The 21,015-nt window shown below is 39.6% G+C and overlaps 2 non-coding genes across 2 annotated transcripts; one reads left to right on the top strand and one right to left on the bottom strand.

Annotated features, from left to right (window-relative positions):
• The first annotated feature begins 1,477 nt into the window (after positions 1–1,477).
• On the top strand, positions 1,478–1,550 carry trnar-ucg (transfer RNA arginine (anticodon UCG)). The gene has a single exon. It is a non-coding gene; the product is annotated as a tRNA-Arg (tRNA).
• Positions 1,551–19,764: 18,214 nt separating this feature from the next.
• Positions 19,765–19,858, bottom strand: trnai-uau (transfer RNA isoleucine (anticodon UAU)). The gene is made up of 2 exons: positions 19,821–19,858; positions 19,765–19,800 (listed from the first exon to the last, which is right to left on the bottom strand). It is a non-coding gene; the product is annotated as a tRNA-Ile (tRNA).
• Positions 19,859–21,015: the final 1,157 nt, after the last annotated feature.

Below are 21,015 nucleotides of genomic sequence, written 5' to 3'. Positions count from 1 at the left end.
CAAAGAGACACATAAACTTTTTTTTATTTCATTCGAGCTGTAGTTTTGATTCAATTTGGAAAAACTGCACTCACCAGAAGCTGAAATGGGTCGTGTTTACATAATGCATAATGTAATAGCAACGTTTGGAGTTTAATCTTGCTACGAGTCCTTTCCTGTTATAGGAGGCGTTTTAGGACTTTTTTAGCTCAGATAAAGCTATCAATTCATCTTACATTTCTACTACATCAGTATTAGCAACGTTATCTTTACCTAGCACTAAATGTAGCTTTAAATAAGAGTACATTTTAAAACATATGTAAAAATAAATGCTATTCCATATATTGTAACTTTGTGGTATTTAGAATGTTTATCTGAGGATGCAAGGGAAAGTATTATACCTTGCGAAACATCCAAGACAAAGGTAAAAGAGGCTCATATTTTAATAAAATTTTCGATCAAAAGAAAACCACAATCTGTATTATATCATCGTCAATATCCCAAGACGTTCAGTTGAAAGATTTGAAGAAACTCTCCAAGAAGCAACTGCAGTAGCAGAGTTTTGTTTTGAACCGATGTTTGCAGCTCAAAAGTCCTCGTAAGAAGCAAAGACAGGGATGTTTTGAGTGTCACCATGATCCTCTTCTCAATCCAAAAGAAAGGTTTTATATGGTACTGATCCCACTAGAAAAAGAGTCAATTTCCACCTGCACTGATGTCCCTCCAAACGTTTTGTAAGACCTCTGGAAGATTATACAGTAGAATCCTGGTCCATTTCTTCGACTAAACGAGACTGTTAGTGAGTATTTTGATGTCGAACTGCGATTTATATAAACAGGAACTCTACACTACATTGGGCTACGCGTATGACAAAACGTGTGCGGTTGGAGTCGACCTTTCGATAGCTCAGTTGCTAGAGCGTAAAACTGTTTAAAAAAGCAGCGGACGATTGTTATGTAGCTGTTTTGAATCCGGCTCGAAGGATGGTGTTTTCTTGTTCCTTAATTAAAAAGTGAAAATAGCGAATTTGTCTTTCACTTTGACGTTCACCGAAAGCTCAGTAAACAGAGAAGCAGAATTCTCTTCACATCTAATTGTCTTGCTTTGGCCTTTAAAATGCGCTCTGTTGACTGTTCACATTTCCTAACACAATTAACCTGCGGAAAAAGTTCACTATCAGGAGTTTAGTTCAGTGGTAGTGCGCTCGTACTATATGAAGCTTCGTTTTCATTCGCCGGCGTCTCCACTCTGGATTCTCTTTAAACGCGATATCTTTCCTTCCTCGTGTGACTTCCTTCGTGTGTGAATTTCAGGGAGACACATAAACCCTTTGTCTGTTTTCAAGAGACATTTTTATAAAACCAGACAAAATGAAAGACGTAGTAATTAGACACACGTAAAAAACACGTGAATCTAATTGAGAAAATGCGGATCTGGACAATGTATTACTAGTAGCGGCTCTGAGCTCACTGTAGTGCAGTTGAGTAAGATGATAGTGGGGCCAGTGGCGCAATGGATAACGCGTCTGACTTCGGATCAGAAGATTGCAGGTTCGATTCCTGTCTGGCTCGTGAAGGTTTTACACCCGCTACTCAACACTCTTCCTAGTGTGTGCGGTCCTACACAACCTTACTATAGACTGGGTGAGTCTCCTGTTCCATCTCCAGTTCTTTCCGCACATAACGTCTGTTTCATCACCGTTATTGTAGGACCACAGCCACAGATATGAGAAGACATACTGTTCCGAACAACTGTCTTAAATAATCACGTTGAAAAAGTTGAAAATAAGTTTTTTTTTTCTTAAACATAACCTTACATTTGCCTGTAAAGTTCAAACTATTTTCTGTAGCCACAAATCCCCAATATTTCTGCCGTCTCCTGAGAAACACAAGTATAGAGTTAAAACACAATAAATAATGCCACAAATCTATTCAGTTAACACCCAGATGTGACAGAGGTGACTTGCACCCCCTTTAAATATGTATTTCCTAAATTTCAGTTCTCTTCCCTCCCCAAGATACCTGCAAATTCACTATCGCATATTAAAGGCTGTACATGCATTACCTGTAATACAGCTACTAATAAAAATATACATTAAAGTTAATTATTAATAAATAATACTATTATTCATAAAGACGTATTCATAAGATTCATCGTGAATAGTTGCGGTGTCTGGAAAGCAACTGTAGTTAAATATAGAAAAAAGAGTTGTAGTTATTGAGGCAATTTCAGGTAGAATGTAAGAACTAAAGTTAACTAGTCCCACAGTAATGCGGGGGGTCCTATCAATAGAAAAAAAAAATTGTAACACGAAAACACAACAACCACAAAACGAGAAGTCTTCAGGGAACCTAGGTAAATCCCTGTAGAGGACTAACAACTATAAAAACAAACAAACAAATGAAACAACTTCAAAAAATAAAGAAAAAGAACATTAAAAACATATCTGGGAAACAACAAAAACACAGAATCTAACTGCGAGAGCTTTTTCAAGTTTTCGGTACTCCATCGTGCTCCTCTCATCTAAGTAGATATCACTCAGGTCAGTTGGAGGTCCACAGCTGATGGTAACTTAAGTAAGTAGCTGTGTCAGCATGCATGGGCTGCAAAGGAATGAGGAAAGGTTTATTCCATGCTGAAATGAGAAGAAAACATAATGTTTTGGCTGTGGAGCCTTCTTTGGAATAAACCTTTACTTGTTTATTTAGACCAAATCTCCAGCAAATACCTAAAAGCACCTAAGCTCGTCAGTTGCTTTCGGTAGCTTAAGACACAGGCTACACTGCTTCAGGTGAGGTTCGAACTCAAACCCTCGGCATGACTCTGCTGTAGAAGTACCGCACGCTGACCGATTGCACAACTGGAGCTGTGTAACTCCTTCTCCTCATACAGACTTGAGCTGCAGAAACACAGGGCGAAAACTGGGTTTCGGTTGCAGATCCATCTCCACTTGGGGGAAAGGGACAGTAAAATAGCAAGGAAAATACAAGAGAAGAAACTGAAAGAATTGTGCTCACTGCAAACTAGGAAGGAAAGAGGTGGCTGGATACATAAAACAGCTCGGCGGATAATTTGTAACAACATTCTTTGGTGAATGGATTTCTCTTCAAGTTCCGCCGTGCAGTTTGAACGTTTGTTCTCCCAGATCAGTTGGTTATATGAGATCAGCTGATATAAATTAGGACTAATCAGAATCAATACAATTGATGTCTGGCAAAGGCAAATAACCTTTGTACATGATCTGGAATGTGACTGGTTAAATTTCAGCATAGTTACAACTTCCTTTATAAAGGGTGTGCACACTTATACAACCAAGGCATGGAAAGATTTTTTTTTAATTATTGTTCAAAGAAATGTTCCATTTTTTTTTCTTAAATGTTGTTGTTTAAAAGATCTTATTAAATGTGAAAAAATCGGACTGTGAAAAGGTCAAAATGTTAGTGAAAAAATCAGTCATGTGAGGAAAGATGGATTGTGGGAGACCCTTGACTCTCCATGTCATGCTGTATTTCTCTCTCATTCTACTGGGAATGATGGTGCTGTCGCTTCTGGATAAAGTCTGTCAGTGGTCATTCCAGATGGGTCAGGTATGACTGCGCTTTGGCACAAGAAGAGACATGTGACTTGTGAGGACCCTGAGAGTGTCTTTTCTTCTAGAGCTCGGATAGCTCAGTCGGTAGAGCATCAGACTTTTAATCTGAGGGTCCAGGATTCAAGTCGTGCTTTTCTTAAATCTATTGTGAATGTCATTATAAATCGTCTTTTATCTTTCACTTTTCTAGCTGTACTGTGGTTATTTTAAATGTTCATCACTTGTATTTTCTCTAGTGTTTCCTTTCACAAACCGAAATTGTTCAAGGTGATCTTGTCACTCTACTCCAAGTAGATAATCTAAATCAGTGGTTCTCAAACTGTGGTACGCGTACCGGCAGTGGTACGTGGCGTGCCGCCTGGTGGTACGCCAAATGACCCTGGAACTGTGTTGTGTGCGCTGAAAAATCGGGACGGGTTTTCATATTTTGTATTTTAATACGTGTCGAATACGCAGCCTATGTACTACGATACATTGCGTGCTAATACTTCAGTGGACACAAGAGATACTCTGTAATTCTATACCACTCTATAGGAATGCGTGCTACGGATGCAAGTGACCAATTGTATTTAAAAAAAGCTACTGTATCTCCAGCAAATAGGGAGAAAGGAGAATGTGTGTGATTTTGGAACAATGCCAACGTTGTAAACACAGGAATGCATAGAAATACGTGCTACGAACGCAGGTAATCTTGTGAGCACACGAAAGCGTGATACCAGAAAAATATTTAATAACTGTTCTAATTTGAGAAAAATACACCGAGCGTCTCTGTGTTTTGCTCCCATGCGCATGAAATAAAAACTTTAAATAAATACGGAAATAAAAACGGAAACGCGGAAAAATGCAAGCTTGCAGATTGCTAAAGCAGGTAAGCTACACTATTTTGAAGAACCTTATTTACCGTTGGCAAAAGAGCTGACACGTATTAAGTGTGGAGAAAAAGCTGCTAAACAGCTCGACCTGCTGCCCCCCTCCCCGTGAAAGACACAGTCATTCATAGAATTATTGAAATGAAGGATTATATCAAACGTACACTGATAGAGCGCGTTAAGATGAGCAGATTTTTTTCACTGCAATTAGATGAGTCTGTAGTCGATTTGGTCAATTTGCTCGTTTACGTTAGATACGAGTTTGAGGGTACGTCCCATGAAGACTTTCTGTTCTGTAAACCGCTACCAACAGGAACTACAGGAGAGCACATATTTCAGCTTCTGAATAAATTTATCGAACAGAATGGCCTCGACTGGATAAAATGCGTCTGAGTTTGTACAGACGGTGCTAGAGCAATGACAAGCCGACATAACGGTGTAGTTGCACGAATTAGAGAGGTTGCTCCAGAAAATAATGTACGCATTACAACATCCACCGCGAGACCTTTGCCGTCAAGAAAATGCCTGACGATTTAATATCTGTTAGACTCGAAAAATTGTATCAAGGCTCGAAAAATTAATTCACCTCTGCTTTGCTCAACTAAACAGGCTCACCCCTCTCACTGAAATGGTGCTTTTTTATTAGTTGTTGTTAATGTTTTTTTTTCCTGTAAAACACTTTGAGAAGCCACCTTTAAAGGCGCTATATCAAATAAAGTTTATTATTATAATATTTATTATATGTGTGTGTGTGTGATTGTGTGCGCACACACACGCTCATGTTGGTCATTGAGAATTTCTGGGGTTCCTATGAGATGATGACTTGTAGGTGGTACTTGGATGCTTTGGTTGGATTAGGGGTGGTATTTGGTCCAAAAAGTTTGAGAACCACTGATCTAAATGAAATCACTGTAGAGTACAGGGCACGCAGTGAGGAGGTCATGCAGTGAGTACTCTTGAATGCAACAAGAGGAAAGGCACACTGCACATCTGCGGAGTATCACGTCCGAGTTTACAGTGACATCAGAGATTGGAAACGATGTAGCTTTTTTATTAAAGGTTCAAGGAAACCTGAATATGTTTGCTAAGGTATTTCAGAATTACAGTCAAATCGAGTAAGATTGCTGCACAGATCTGCAGTCTGCAATTAGAATACTATTTGTGCGTTGTATAAAATACGCCGTTGTAGAATACTATTCGTGCGTTGTATAAAAAACTTTTTTAAAACAGGAGAGATACATTTAGGAATGCGTCTTCCTGTAAAAATAAAATCACTTCAAGGGCACTATAAGCACCGTCTGAAGCCTGCTTCACAAAGGAACTATTTTCAAAGGACCAAAGAAGAAAATATTTCACCAAGTAAGAGGAAGCATCTCAGAAAAAGGAGGTGGGGTTGCTTCTACATACTGTAACACCATAAGGTCAGACTACAAATGCCACTGTACAGAGTAATTTGCCAAGTGGTCTAAGGAGCTGGATGAAAGCTCCAGCCCCTTTGAGGGCATGAGTTGGAATCCCACTGCTGCCAAATATCTCCTTGTTAAGAATCACAGTTTTGTTGTTGTTGCCCCCATGTAATTGAATCAGTTTCAATAGAATTAATTTGAAAAGTAATAATCATATTTGTTCTGTTCCTCTTCTCATTGCAATTTGTACCGAAATATTTATTTCATTTTATTTTAAAAACGTGTTAGCCTTGATTGGAAGGAGGTGGCATTGCAGGCAAGGTAGCCAAATGTTAAGGCTTTTGTCTCGTAAACAGAAAGTCGGAGTTTCAAACCCTGTCCGTGCTCGTTTCACTTATCATGACGTTCCTTTATCTAAGTCTTTAAATGTCTTGCACTGTACGAATCTCTATAATAAGAAGAAAATAACTTCATAATCCTTCTGTTGTCCTACCATAATCTGCACTGCTTTTGAATTGACAATGTTTGTCTCTCTTCACACCCAATTTATAAATGATCGTCTCAGTGTAAAAAGGAACGTGTGTTTGGTACAGCCCCCACTCCATGGTGTGATCACAAACAGATCAGGTGAGCTGTTAGTATAGGTTAGAAGTATCATTCGATGCCCTGAAAAACTGACTTAGGGACGCACAGACTGTGTTTTTTGAACAAGTACACAATAAAATATTTATTGGAACAAATCATTGCCTGCCTTCAAGACTGTCATGCTAAACGCCACGTGTTCATCCGGGTGTCAGTTGTCCTAAAGCTTCAGAAAATTGGACACAATGGGTGCATTCAGCACAGTGCTTTCTAGTACTCGTCAGGATGGCTGAGTCTTGTCTTTCCATGTTGCTTATGTGCCCTGGTCTCTAAGTGGAGGTGGGGGTTCAAATATCACTCCCAATAGCTAGGGTTTTTTTCCCTGTCTTGCACTGTTCCAGTCTACTTGTACTCACTGACAATCACAATAGGAGGAAAATGTAGAAACTGCTTAGCAAGAACATAAAGGACAGGAAAATGCTTCCCAAACACATAAATGTCTTTAGCAGAAAGGAAAATTAGATAGGCTTCGATTTCTGCATTTATATAATCCAATATATAAGCAAACAGCACAAGGGGACTCTTCAGTCTACTCCTGTCCTACAGTAACACTGATTCAAACCAAGGTTGTTGCAGCTTCAAAGCAAAGCTCTTACCATTCTTACCAGCAAGATTTGTTTTTTCAAGGAAGGAAACACTAATGTAAAATATACTGTAAATAGACAGGAAGTATTCTTAAGTTAAAATTATAATAATAATTGTTAAAATAATCATTTTGTTCTCTCTTGCAGTAACTGATTATAATATTTGTTTGTGGTTTGGTGATTATTGAAAGCAGAACAATTGTCAGTAACGTTTGAAACATACAGGCACGTGTCTCCTGCAGTTACTGAAGAATTTTCAATGTATTTCTCTGTGTCCGCGTGCCTGGTGCATCTTTATTGGACAAAGTCTTTTTCCACTAAAAGAAGGAAAGAAAAATTTGATTATTATTAGTTCATCAGTTGTTTTGATCAAATTATTATAATGCAGTGCCAGGTACAATTAAGGTATATTATGTACATGAACGTCATGTCTGAGACAGTGATGCCAGCTGACTATCGCTGGAGGACAGTTCATCATGAGTGTGTAAGTAAGCATAATGAAGGAGAAGAGATCGGCCTCTGTGATGCAGTGTCCAGTGACACTAACTATCTGTCCTACTGTTCTCTGCTAATGTAGTGGGTGAATGTAAGGTTTCTTTCTTGTAAAATATAATCGAGTGCATTTTTGCTGCTGAAAATGAATCTTGTGCATTTCAATTTTGTGTTCATCTTCCGATATTGTCACCTAATTCTGTATATCATTTCATCAGACTGCTACATTTGTAGGAGCTCAATTGCATTAGATTGCATAGTGATAGTATTTCTTGCTTTTTAAATACTTCAGTGTGGAGTTCTGTGTGGAGGAGTAGAGAACGAGCACGAGTCCCTGAAATAAGCACTTTTAACGGTTTTACACGAATCTTCAGAGTATTGAAGCCAGGAGGATCAGATTCCTGATCCAAGAGGTTAAAATGTGTATCCTGGTTTTATTTCCACCCAGTTCTCAGTTCCATAGGTAGTCTGATGATTTAAATGAACTGTATAACTGTTACAAGACTTCATCTAATTGTAAATTCATAAGACTGTCTGTGAGACACTTGTGAGAGCAGCTGAATCCCAGGGCTGGTGTGGATCACACACAGACAGGTCTTCTGTGTGATCTGAGTCCCACTGCTCAGAGCTACAGACTGGTCAACTGGTCACTATAGTAGTCACAACCATTGGACCATCAGCTACTAATAATCAATATGATGATCAGAGTGTCAATACTGGTGTTTATAAAATAAATACTAAGATCATTCCACACTCACTTGCATTATAAAACACTTAGAAACATGTTTGGAGGCTGACATACAGTAAAGAAAGTAATACAGAAGGGCTGGAGGTCCTGGAAAGGGTTAATAGAAGCTTCTTGCTTCTGACCTGGAACAGAGCCAACAGCTGCCAGATCAGTGACCCCTGAGCCCAGTTCACAGAATGGAGAATTGGGAGCTCTACTGTGTTTCTAAGAGGCTGGGAGGAAGGAGAAAAGGGGGAGATGTGACCTGAGTTCAGGCTGTTCTGTCTGATATTATTCATGTAGCAGCACTGATTGTCTGAATGTCCTCTGGATCTGGACTGTCAGGACAAAGAACAGTATGGAGTTGAGCTTAGATAGATAGACAATACTTTATTAAACCCCGTAGGGAAATTGATGTGTTACAGCAGTCCAGCCCAAGACAAGCAAAACAGACATCAGAATAGTTATAAAACAAAAGACAACAAAATAAATAAAAATAAATAAATAAGTACATACAGTAGGTGTGTGCAAAATGTGCTGATCATAGTCACTGTAAAAACAATAAAATATGTGCAAAATGTGCATAGGTTTATACAGACTGATTGTCCAAAAAGTACAATGGAGTAAACATGCTGTCCATAGAGGAGCAAATGAAGGGCTAACAGTCCTAGCCTAGGGCAGCGTTATACACCCTGACCGCCGCCGGGAGGAAAGACCTGCGGAAACGTTCCCTTGAACACCGTAGCTGGAGCAGCCTGTTGCTAAAAGTGCTCCACTGCCCAGTAACAGTCCCATGAAGCGGATGAGAGGTGTTGTTCATGATGGCTGTGAGCTTGGTCAGCATTCTCCTCTCAGCCACCACCTCCAGGGGGTCAAGGCTCATTCCCAACACAGTGCCAGCCTTCTTTATAAGTTTATTGAGCCTATTTGCATCTTTTGTCATGATGCTGCTGCCCCAGCACACAACAGCGTAGAAGATGGCTGCCGCCACCACTGATTCATAAAAAATGTGTAGCAGTGTTCCACACACACCAAAGGACCTGAGTCTCCTAAGAAAAGAGAGTTGGCTCTGACCTTTCTTGTACAGGGCGTCAGTGTTACCAGACCACTCCAGCTTATCATCCAGGTGTACCCCTAAGTACTTGTAGGAATGTACGCCCTCTATGTCCTCACCTTGGATGGAAACAGGGTTCAGCGGAGACTTATTCCTTTGAAAGTTGAAGATCATTTCTTTGGTCTTGCTGGTGTTAAGCTGGAGATGGTTAAGATGACACCACTCCAGAAAATTGGTAATCAAATTTTGCTTCTGTCTGAGTGTGAGTCTGAGCTGTGAATCTGACTGAGAAGAGAATAATGATTTGTTATTCTGCCTCTGAGGATTTTTCTTCTTTGCCAAGTGGTGTTACATCCCCTTCAGATACTCTGCACAGACTGCCAGAGAGAGATGGACAGATACGAGCACACGCAGCGAGAGAGATATACTTCTTCATTAACTTTGAAGCAAGTGTTCATTTCTTTTCTGGAACAAGTTGTTTCTGAATTTCAAGAAAGTCATACAACTTCTGAAAGATAAAATACAAATCTTGCTTATCCGGACAGAAGAAATATTGCAAAAAAAAAACAACAAATGCCAGTGATTTTTTCTCCTTTTAAAGAAAAGTGGAGAAAAACAACAGCAGTTCATCTCCGTCGGCTTGATTTAGCTTAATACAAGTATTCACTTCTTTTTTTCTGAAAATTACAGCCTGCGAAAGATTAAATACAGTTCTTGGTTATTCTTCGTCAGTGCAGAAGAAATACTGCGGGCTGGCAGGAAAATGCCAGTATTTTATTTCCTTTAACTACAAACGTGAATGGTGAAAAGCAACGGGGGTGTCTCTCTGTGCAGCTGTTAAACAAAGAGCTGGCGATTCAAGCCCACTCAGGGATGCGCTTCAGATTGTTCTGATGTAAACATAATCTCCGTTAACAATTAATGGGATTTCTTCGCAACACGTTAACCCTCTTGAACTTTGCAGGAAATGTGTGTGTTTTACTCGTGTGGAACTACAAGTAAAAAATTAAGTACCTAAGTCAATGTCCAAGAAAACCATTTTCACGTGAGGAATTGTAGCTTTAACTGGCTGTCGGGAGAATTCATTTATACTACGCAAAAATATTTTAAAACTAGATCACAGATTTGTTGGAGAATTTGACAATCCTTGACAATCTGGGTTATGTACCCAGTATGCTTCCGCTGCGCCACTCTGCTGATTCAACGCGACTGCTCTTTCTTTGCTTTCTAAAAGTGCGCCCGAGATGAAATGTCTCAACGGTAAACGCGGACGTCACTTTGAGCACTTGGTCTTTTGTAGTACAAATCATCACACGCTGCTCTACATGGGCGTGTCTTCAGGATCGTTGAGAACCAAAGCTTCCGCTTTCCGAGGCTACTGATTCTTTCGTCGTTAATTCCCAAATCTTCAATGAGAATCAGTGAAATGAAAACCAAACACATGCACACACTCGCGTCCTAGCGTGAAAGAAAAATGATGGAAGCATTTGAGAAATAGCAAGTGATTGCTACCCCCACACAGTTTATAAGACTGAAAATGATGCAGGAAGGACAGCAAAGTTCTAAAAGCATCGGTTGAAAAGCATCTACATAAGATGACAATTTCTCATAAGTAAAATCTTCAGCTTTAAAAGATTGTCATCCATATTTTTTTGTTTTACTCTTTTTCACATAACACGTTTTCGATAAATAAACTGTCTTGTAATGAAGGCTGCATTAGAAAATGCGTATCTAGCTTTGTTCAATTAAATCGGGACATTTGCCAGTCTCAAATTGATCACTCTTTGCAGGAACACTACGGAAACCTGCAGATGTTCGTTGGGAGAAGTGACTCCTGCAAAAAGTGTAAATCGTTGAGAAAAGGACTCCTCTCGCGAATATATTTCCAATTTCTAAAGAGCCGATTTTCTCGATTTTCGCCATTTTTTATTATTTTTTTCCGGTTCAGATATTGATCACGTTCGAAAGATGATTTTCAAAATGGACGTGTTACCTGCAAAGTCACCGTGAAACTGTTAATGGCAAAAAGATTCATAATATTTATTTTCTTAGAATACCAATGTAATTTTTTAGCATTCTTTCAAACAATTTCTTTATAGCTAAAATAACAAATTCATTCCATTCCATCTTATATGTGTTTAATATAATCTAAAATATTTTCATTTGTATGAAATCAAACTGAAACGTTGCCACTCTGTGGTCAACATAAGATACATATTTCCCCAGATCCTCCTCATTTGTATCTTCCTAGACACAATTCCACAGACACACACAATTATACAGCCACACATACAATTGATGACGACTTGCCTTCATATGTGTCAAGACTGTAGTAAATGTGTTACACTTTTTTGCATATAAGTAATGATATTAAAATATTTTTAGTCTGAATAATGGACAGTTTATTTACAAACCTTTTTTTCTTGGTTTCCTACAACCTATTGAGATATAGTGTGAGACAGATAGCTGTATCTACGGAAGAGTAAACTTTTCATTTTAGAGGATGAAATAGTTTGACGTAGTTAGGAGTAATTAAAGGAATTAAAATATAGAATCTAACCACATTCACAAGAAGTAAGAAGTAGAAGAAGAAAATGGCAGTTTATTGAAATTAATTTACTAGGTGAAACACATACTGTAAGTAATTACTAAAATACTGTTTTCTTGTTCCCAGGAAAACTCCTCTGTGATGAGCTGCAGTCTGAATATGATGATGTGGAGAACAATGAGAATGATCCCATCTCAGGTGAGGGCTGTGGAAGCCATGGGGAGCTCACAGTGGGCGTGGGAGGTTCAGCAGGTCTTCAGATAGTTCACAGGGAACCATTCCAAAGTCAACTAGACCCAGGACCAGACCTTAACTGTGGTTCAGCTGCCAGGGGGTCTTCAGGGTTTAATCCCAGCACATTGAGAAAGAGGGTTTCTTACAGTGGGTCTGACTCAGTCTCTGGAGTCCCATCTGGAATCCCTGCTAAGAAACAATACATTTCTGAATAAACATCTATTATTCTATTAGTGTTTCCTATTCATATATTCTGTTTTCTATAGAGTTTATAACAGAAGTTTGGAAGAAAGATTTTATCCTAATCTCACTTGCTGTTCTTCTAAATTTAAATGTACCTATTGGGATGTTTTCACAATTAAACAATTACACAAATACAGCAGGGAATACCTGAGCATTTGAAAACCCTGGTAGGCATGTGTAACAATACTTATACTCATCCGAAATAGGGGATTAAACACAACAAATGTGTCATCATGGATAAAGTCAGAGAGCTCTCTGAAGAGTGCATATGAGGTTATTCACCAATCTCCCCTCAGAAGTGCCAGATGCTAACAGTCTATTATAGGAGGTGTTCCGTAAGTGTAATCCCTGACAAGGGAGGATTTACAAAATATTACATGGATGTAAATAAATATGATTTCTACTGGACTTTATGTACAGTACTATAGAAATTACATTATAACATTTTTAGATGTTTTTAAGCGAGACACATGATCTAAGACATACATCTGTTTTTGATGATTCTGTTTCTGTTTCATGGGGGATATGAAAAAATCTGGAGGGCACATATTCTGTATTTTTTAATTTTCTATTCTTGCCATGACATACTTCTGGGACTTTTTACATTAAGGGCTACTAGGTCTGAAGCAATGTACCCAGATATCAGAAGCTAGTTACTAGTGATTTTTTGGAATAAACTTTTGTATTCCAAAATGTGTACACTCTAAACAAAAGGCGAACATAGCTATAATTTCCTATATATCCTTTCAGTAAATAATTAATAATTATTAAATTCTAGTATTGACTTCTTTCACTAACATTTTCACATAATGGCAAGAATGCCCATTGCAAGTTTCTCAGTGTTGATTGTGCCACATGTATTTTGTCTCTTGACAGATGCTTCACACAATTTATATCTTTTCCACAACCTTGTTTCTTTGAGTAATGAGATCTTGAGGGTCTGTTTCTGTATGAAATACTCTGTTTTCTGTACCCTGTTCACCTCTTCTGCTGACTGTGTGTCTCTGGCAGGTGTCTCTGCCATTTCTCCTGAAGTGCAGAGTCTCCTGGCCACACAGCCCATTGAAGATGGATGTGACTATGATGATGTCGGAGTCTCCTGACCACACTACCCTCTGAAAAAGGATCTTAGTATGATTATGTCAGAGCACTGTGCAGCTTTGTAGAGGATTCATCCTGAAGTCAGATTAGAGTTTTTAACTGAGTAATACCATTATGATATGCCTTGTGTTTCTGAGTCATCCCTGTTAAAATACTGTTATATTTCCCTTAATGTATGTAGTTCTGTAGGTTATGAGGCGTTTGATTTCAGATTATCCAGTAACTGTACAGCTGAAAACCTGTACAGTACCCACACAGTCACTGTCCTAGTGAGACCTTGTTACTGTGTCTCCTGCTGTGTCTCTCAGGCTGTAAGACTGACCTGCACTTTTATACCTTTACATTGAGAGACACTGCACTACAACAGAAGGTCTATATGTCCTGCAATTCTGAGATAAGAACTGAATTGTGATTGTTGTTTCCCATTGTCTACTGATTACAGATGTGTGTCATTATCAGAACAAGTAGATACAACATTAATTAATGATCAGTTAATCTGGCCTGATTTCATGTCACTGCCACTTACAGCGTGCTACATATGGAAAATAATCTGCATACAATATAATTGCATCTGTATATTTAGATGCATAAAAGCATCTCACACACAGAAAAATGAAGAAAATAACTCTTACCACCATTCAACCCAGGACACAGCAGCGAGGCTCAAATTCTAGACTTTTTAATCTGAACTGATGACCCTTCTTTTCTAATGAGCTTTTCAAAGACTGAATGTAACCTACTGTATATGTTGCAAAGGAACAAGTAATAGGTTTATTCCATGCTGAAAAAAAGAAGAAAGAGAACACAACGTTTCGGCCGTGGAGCCTTCTTCAGGTGTGAGAGAGACAGGGCAGTAGGCAAAGGTAAAGTAGCGGGAGAACAAAGGTTGGGAGGGAGGAGGAGTGAGAGGCGGGAGCAGGGGACAGAAAGAGAGGCCAATCAAGAGGTGTGAAGTCAGAATGGGTGCAGAGAGGTGTGAAATGAAACTTCCAATGAATGGAGAAAATTTAAAAGAACAGTAGTCTGTCGTTAAGGGAAGGGAGAAGGTGTGATCCTAGCTGCAGAATAATTTTAGTTTCGGTGGTCTTTCTGATGTATGAGTTCGGAAAACCGTCTTTGAGAACACAGACGGAGAGATTAGAGTGGTCGTGGCCATCAGAGGTGAAATGAGAAACAATGGGCTTGGAGAGATCTTTAATCTTTACAGCCCTGACGTGTTCTCTGAAACGGTCTCCGAGTCTCCTTCCTGTTTCTCCAATGTAGATGGCTGGGCATTTACTGCAAGAGATACAGTAAATAAGGTTGCTGGAGGTACAAGATGCTGTCTGGGTGATCCGGAATTGTCCTGAGGGGCCTTGAATGAGTGTGGTGGTGGCTGTGTATTTGCAGGTGATACAGCGAGCTCTGTTGCAAGGGAAAGTGCCTGGTGTGGATGGTTGTTGAGGGCGGTCAAGGGAGCTGTGAACAAGGAGGTTACGCAGATTAGGTGGTCGGCGATATGAGATGATAGGGCGATCAGAAAAGAGGGCCCCAATGGAGGGATCATCCTGTAGGATGGAAAAGTTGTGGTTAATGGTCCTGGGGATAGGAAGTGTGTTAGGGTGGTAAGGAAGCACCAAAGGAATGTGATTGTTACGGCGGGAGCTCCTGATCGGGTTGATGGTCCGGGGGGTGTTTTTGGCTTGGGCAAGGACCCTGTCAATCACACTGCTGGGGTATCCTCTGTTGATGAAAAATGAGTACATTTCGAGGGCTTGGTTCTCGAAGTCGATGTCGTCGCTGCATATTTGTTGTAGCCGAAGGAACTGTGAAACTGTGAATCGTCGTCGTCGATTATGCAGCGACGACATCGACTTCGAGAACCAAGCCCTCAAAATGTACTCATTTTTCATCAACAGAGGATACCCCAGCAGTGTGATTGACAGGGCCCTTGCCCGAGCCAAAAACACCCCCCGGACCATCAACCCGATCAGGAGCTCCCGCCGTAACAATCGCATTCCTTTGGTGCTTCCTTACCACCCTAACACACTTCCTATCCCCAGGACCATTAACCACAACTTTTCCATCCTACAGGATGATCCCTCCATTGGGGCCCTCTTTTCTGATCGCCCTATCATCTCATATCGCCGACCACCTAATCTGCGTAACCTCCTTGTTCACAGCTCCCTTGACCGCCCTCAACAACCATCCACACCAGGCACTTTCCCTTGCAACAGAGCTCGCTGTATCACCTGCAAATACACAGCCACCACCACACTCATTCAAGGCCCCTCAGGACAATTCCGGATCACCCAGACAGCATCTTGTACCTCCAGCAACCTTATTTACTGTATCTCTTGCAGTAAATGCCCAGCCATCTACATTGGAGAAACAGGAAGGAGACTCGGAGACCGTTTCAGAGAACACGTCAGGGCTGTAAAGATTAAAGATCTCTCCAAGCCCATTGTTTCTCATTTCACCTCTGACGGCCACGACCACTCTAATCTCTCCGTCTGTGTTCTCAAAGACGGTTTTCCGAACTCATACATCAGAAAGACCACCGAAACTAAAATTATTCTGCAGCTAGGATCACACCTTCTCCCTTCCCTTAACGACAGACTACTGTTCTTTTAAATTTTCTCCATTCATTGGAAGTTTCATTTCACACCTCTCTGCACCCATTCTGACTTCACACCTCTTGATTGGCCTCTCTTTCTGTCCCCTGCTCCCGCCTCTCACTCCTCCTCCCTCCCAAACTTTGTTCTCCCGCTACTTTACCTTTGCCTACTGCCCTGTCTCTCTCACACCTGAAGAAGGCTCCACGGCCGAAACGTTGTGTTCTCTTTCTTCTTTTTTTCAGCATGGAATAAACCTATTACTTGTTCCTTTGCAGCCTACGCATGCTGACGCAGCTACCCACCTGAACTACTACTGTATATGTTGTTGTTTTTTGTGCTGAATGATTTTTTTTTTAAATCTTAATTACTCGGATAAGACAATAAGACTAGTGTTGATAAGATGATTGTTGAGCAGGCATCTGAATACACAGAATGAAAGTTTCATTCCTCCTCAGTGGCTTTTCTGGTTCTCCTTTTAGTTTAATTTAGCTTTTTATATTTGCAGAGGAAATGTTTAATATGTTGTTAATCTGATTTATTTACTACCCATTGAATGTACTGTATCACTTTGAATTAACCTTTTAAATAAAGCTTTACTTTTCATTGATCTGGTAAAAGTCATTTTCCTGTTCAGTAATAAAATAGTGAAAATGACAGTAGAATCTTGCACAACAATGTATCAATCTAAGATTGTTTTCCTCTCTAGCAATTTAGAATGATGTTTTAGAGTAGTACAGCTGTGAGCTTTTGAAAGGACGTACATTGTGTTTCCACATCATACTTCCTGATACAAATAATGTTTCCATGATGATAGAACTTCACAGATCCAGCAGCTTGGTAAAGAAGTATATTAATACTGTAGCCAGATGATGAATATCAAGGTATTGAGTGCTCAGTGCTTTGGGTTTAACTTCCCTGGCTGAAGAAAGCATAGTGCTGGTAAGAGATCAGTGTCTTCACATCCCCTCTCCAGGGAGAAAATCCTGCAGCAGTGGTGTTGCGGTGGAGGGAGGGGATAGAAAAGAGGTGCGCAGCACCCTCTGTAGCCAGAGAGCTGTTATTAGCAGGGAAGCAGAAGTATGAGGTTAGAATTTGACCTCCACCTAAACTTATCTGAATAACATTATATACAGATGCAGCCACTCAGAACACACAGTTTTTCTTCCAGTAAAAGTTGTGTGGTGCCTTATGCAATTCACTGGCCAAAGACGATCAATAGGTTGCACTTAAATGTTAGTGAAACATTTAATTAATTAATTCTGTTTCTCTACTGTGCATGTTTGAATCTACTTAATATTGAATATTAATATGGAATTTTACAACTAAGGCTAAATTTTGGTAGCTGAAAATAAAAACAGAAGTACTATATAGCACAATTTTGTTTTGATTTGAACCAATGTTTGCATCTCAATAATCCATTCATCCTTGAAAGAAGCAAAGGCAGATGTGTTTTGAATCTCACAATGATCCTGTTCTCAATCCAAAAGAAAGGTTTAATGTGATCCCACTAGAAAAATAGTCAATTTCCATCTGAAATGATGTCCCTTCAAACAATTTGTAATATCTCTAGAAGTTTATACAGTAGAAGCCTGGTTAATTGCTTAAATTTAAACTAATCAGGACTATGGGAATGAGATTTGATTTTGAACTGGGATTTAAATAAATAGGAACACTGCACTCCATTGTGCTTTTTGTATGACAAAAGGTGGGATTCCTGTGTTTTTGATAACTCAGTTGTTAGAGCGGAGGAATATAGTGGGAACAGTGAGGAATCCTTCGGTCTCTGGTTTGAATCTGGCTGGAAGAAAGGTGTTTTTTATTTTCTTTAATCAAAAAGTGAAAATTTGTCATTCACTTAGACGTCCAACGAAAGCTGAGTGAAAGGTGAAGAGCCTCCTGTTCTGAATTCTCCTCACGTTTTCTGGGCTTGTAGACTCCTCACTCTTCCTAAAAGTGCTGCAGATAAAGGTAGTTGTCGGGAGTTCAGTTCAGTGGTAGAGCACATGCCACTCATGTATGAGGCTGTTTCCATTCAGCGGGGTCATCACCCTGGATTTCTTCCTAAACGCGATATCTTTCCTTACTCGTGTGTGAATTTCAGTGCGACACATACGCATTTATCTGTTTTATAGAGATTCTATTTTAAATCAGTTAAAACGAAAGAAGCACTAATTAAATACATGTAGAAAACACATCTATCTAATTGACAAAAAGGGGCGATGTATTAGTAGTAGTGGAGCTGAGCTCTCAGTAGTGCAGTTGATGTTGTTAAATCACTTATTATGTTTTTAAACCACTATACTAAGCACTGGCATGGTGGTGTGTGCAATCCTACCCAACCTTTCTATCGACTGTATGAGTCTCCTGTTCCATCTCCAAATCTTTCCACACATTTTGCCTGTTTCACCACCGTTATCATTAGACTATAGCCACTAATACGAGAATACTGTTCTGAAAGACTGTCTTAAATAATAATGTTGAAAAGGGTAATGATAACAGTTTCTTCATTAAGGTAACCATACATTTGCCTGTATAGTACAACTTATTATCTGTATCTGCAAATCCCCAATATTATCTCATGAGAAACAGAAGTGTAGAGTCAAATCAAATTAAATAATACAACAAATCTATTCAATTAACACCCAGATGTAACAGAACTCATTTAAGACTTACACCCCTTTAAATATGTATTTCCTTAATTTCAGTTCTCTCCACCGGGATACCTGGAAATTCACAAAAGCATAATACAGCTACTAAAGTACTAATGTTAAAGATAACATTAAACTTTATTATTTAGATATCACGCTTTTATTAATAAAATATGTATTGATAAAATTCCTTGTGAATAATTGTAGTGTCTGGAAAGCAATTTTAGTTAAATATAAAAATAATTTTCAAACAAGTGGTGCATCAGTTCATTACTTAATGACGATATTATTTCCACTACATTCAGGACAGTTCCAATGTAATCTATTGTTCCGCTTAGTCTGCTACTTCAGTAACATCTAATGGGCAGCTGCTGTTATTTTAGGTTTGTTGCAATTGAGAACAGGTTCAGTACAGAGCTGCTGACAAATTTCAGAGGCCAAGTTTGTTGCAACTGACCCGTTGTAGCTACCAATCAGCAACAAGGAGAAACAAACATCAGTTTTGCCTTTTTTTTAAAAAAAAGGGAAACAGACTAGTAGTTATTGAGGTCATTTCAGGTACAATGTAAGAACTAAAGTTAACTAGTCCCACAGTAATGCGTGGGGTCCTATTAACAGAAAAAAAATAGTTGTAACCCAAAAACACAACAAACACAAAATGAGAAGTCTTCCGGGAACCTAGGTAAATCCCTGTAGTTGTCTAACAACTATAAAAAAACAACCAAACGCAACAACTTCAAAAGAAAAAGAACATTTAAAAACAAATCTGGGGAACAACAAAAACAGAATCTAATGCAAGAGCTTTATTAAGTCTTCAGTGCTCCACTCACCTCAGTAGACCTCTCTCATATATTTGTGTGCAGGTCAACTGGAGGTACACATTCCATGCTGAAAAGAGAAGGAAACACAATGTTTCAGCTGTGGAGCCTTCTTTGATTGTGACTCGAAATAAACCTTTACCTTTACTTGTTCGTTTGATGTTAATTTATCTCCATCAAATACCTAAGAGTATCTAAACTCGACAGTTGCTTTCAGTAGCTAAAGACACTGCGCCAGGTGAGGCTTGAACTCACAACCTCGACATGACTCCGCTGTGCACTGCTGTATAAGTACCGCGCGCTGACCGATTGCGCCACTGGAGCTGTGCGAGTTGTGCGCCTCATACAGACTGACGCTGCAGAAACAAAGGGTGAAAACGGTTTCGGTTGTGGATCCATCTCCTCATGGGGAAAAGCAACAGTAAAATAGCAAGGAAAATACAAGAAAAGAAACTGAAAGAATTGTGCTAACAGCAAAGAGGGACGGAGGGAGGTGGTCGGACAAGTAAATCAACCCGGCGGATTATTTGTAGGGACATTTTTGAGTCAATCAGCACACGGATCTCTTCATGTGCCTTAAGCTGTGCAGTTTGTATTTTCGATGTCGATAGGTTTCTTCAGAAGTCCAGTAAATTGACAATAATGGAGAACTAGCTGACGCACCCCGTCGTGAAGACCCTCTGTAAGGTGATTGCACGTTTCATTTTCAACTCGCCTCCTTTACACGCAATTGCAGCCCCGACAATGAGAGAAAGCATGAGAAATGGCTTCAATTTCAATGTGAATCGCAGTACAGGCTCGATGGCTTCACATCTTCCATCGATCACATAAAATTGCAGTAAAGCGCTCTAAATATGACTCTGAAGTACTGGGAAAGATGATTATTTTGAGCGTGCCTCCCAGGGTCTGCTACGAGGCTGAAGTTGGCTTCTTATTCGCCAGCTTCTTCTTCGCGTTTTTCGTTCCACCTTAAATGCTGCTGCTGTGATGTTATGTCGCCTTTCGCCTGTAGATGGTTCTCTTCGATCAGTACTAATCCGGCTGGAATACTGTAGACATCCTCAGTGAAAGGGGATATCCAAATAAATAGCGACTGTCCAAATTATATTTTTGTATGGAATATATTTCAGAAAATCGCAAACCAATTTTGAAAACTCACCATAACACGGACTTACACTGGGAAAAGGTGATTGCACTTTCTGCTTATTGCTACGGCCTTCCCCCCCAATTATGAAAATGTCTCACAGTTCTGACACCGACGTGTGAAAGACAATGTAACAGACTATCAAAATCCTGAAGTACAAAAAATTTTAATGCACCAGTTTTTTAAATATGACCCTCTGATCTTGGCATGTCAGAATACATTGGGAAAAAGTATGGCGCGAATTGCATGAATTGCAATGGCACACATTGTTGAGAATATCACTGACCTTGCCGATATTTGCAGGGGATACGAATATTTTGTACATGTTGAACTACAA

The sequence above is a fragment of the Atractosteus spatula genome, assembly GCF_055471065.1.
Source record: "Atractosteus spatula isolate fAtrSpa1 chromosome 10 unlocalized genomic scaffold, fAtrSpa1.hap1 SUPER_10_unloc_3, whole genome shotgun sequence".
Classification (NCBI taxonomy): Eukaryota; Metazoa; Chordata; class Actinopteri; order Semionotiformes; family Lepisosteidae; genus Atractosteus; species Atractosteus spatula.
Note: the sequence above shows the minus strand (reverse complement) of the source record. Positions and strands in the feature narration are given on the sequence as shown.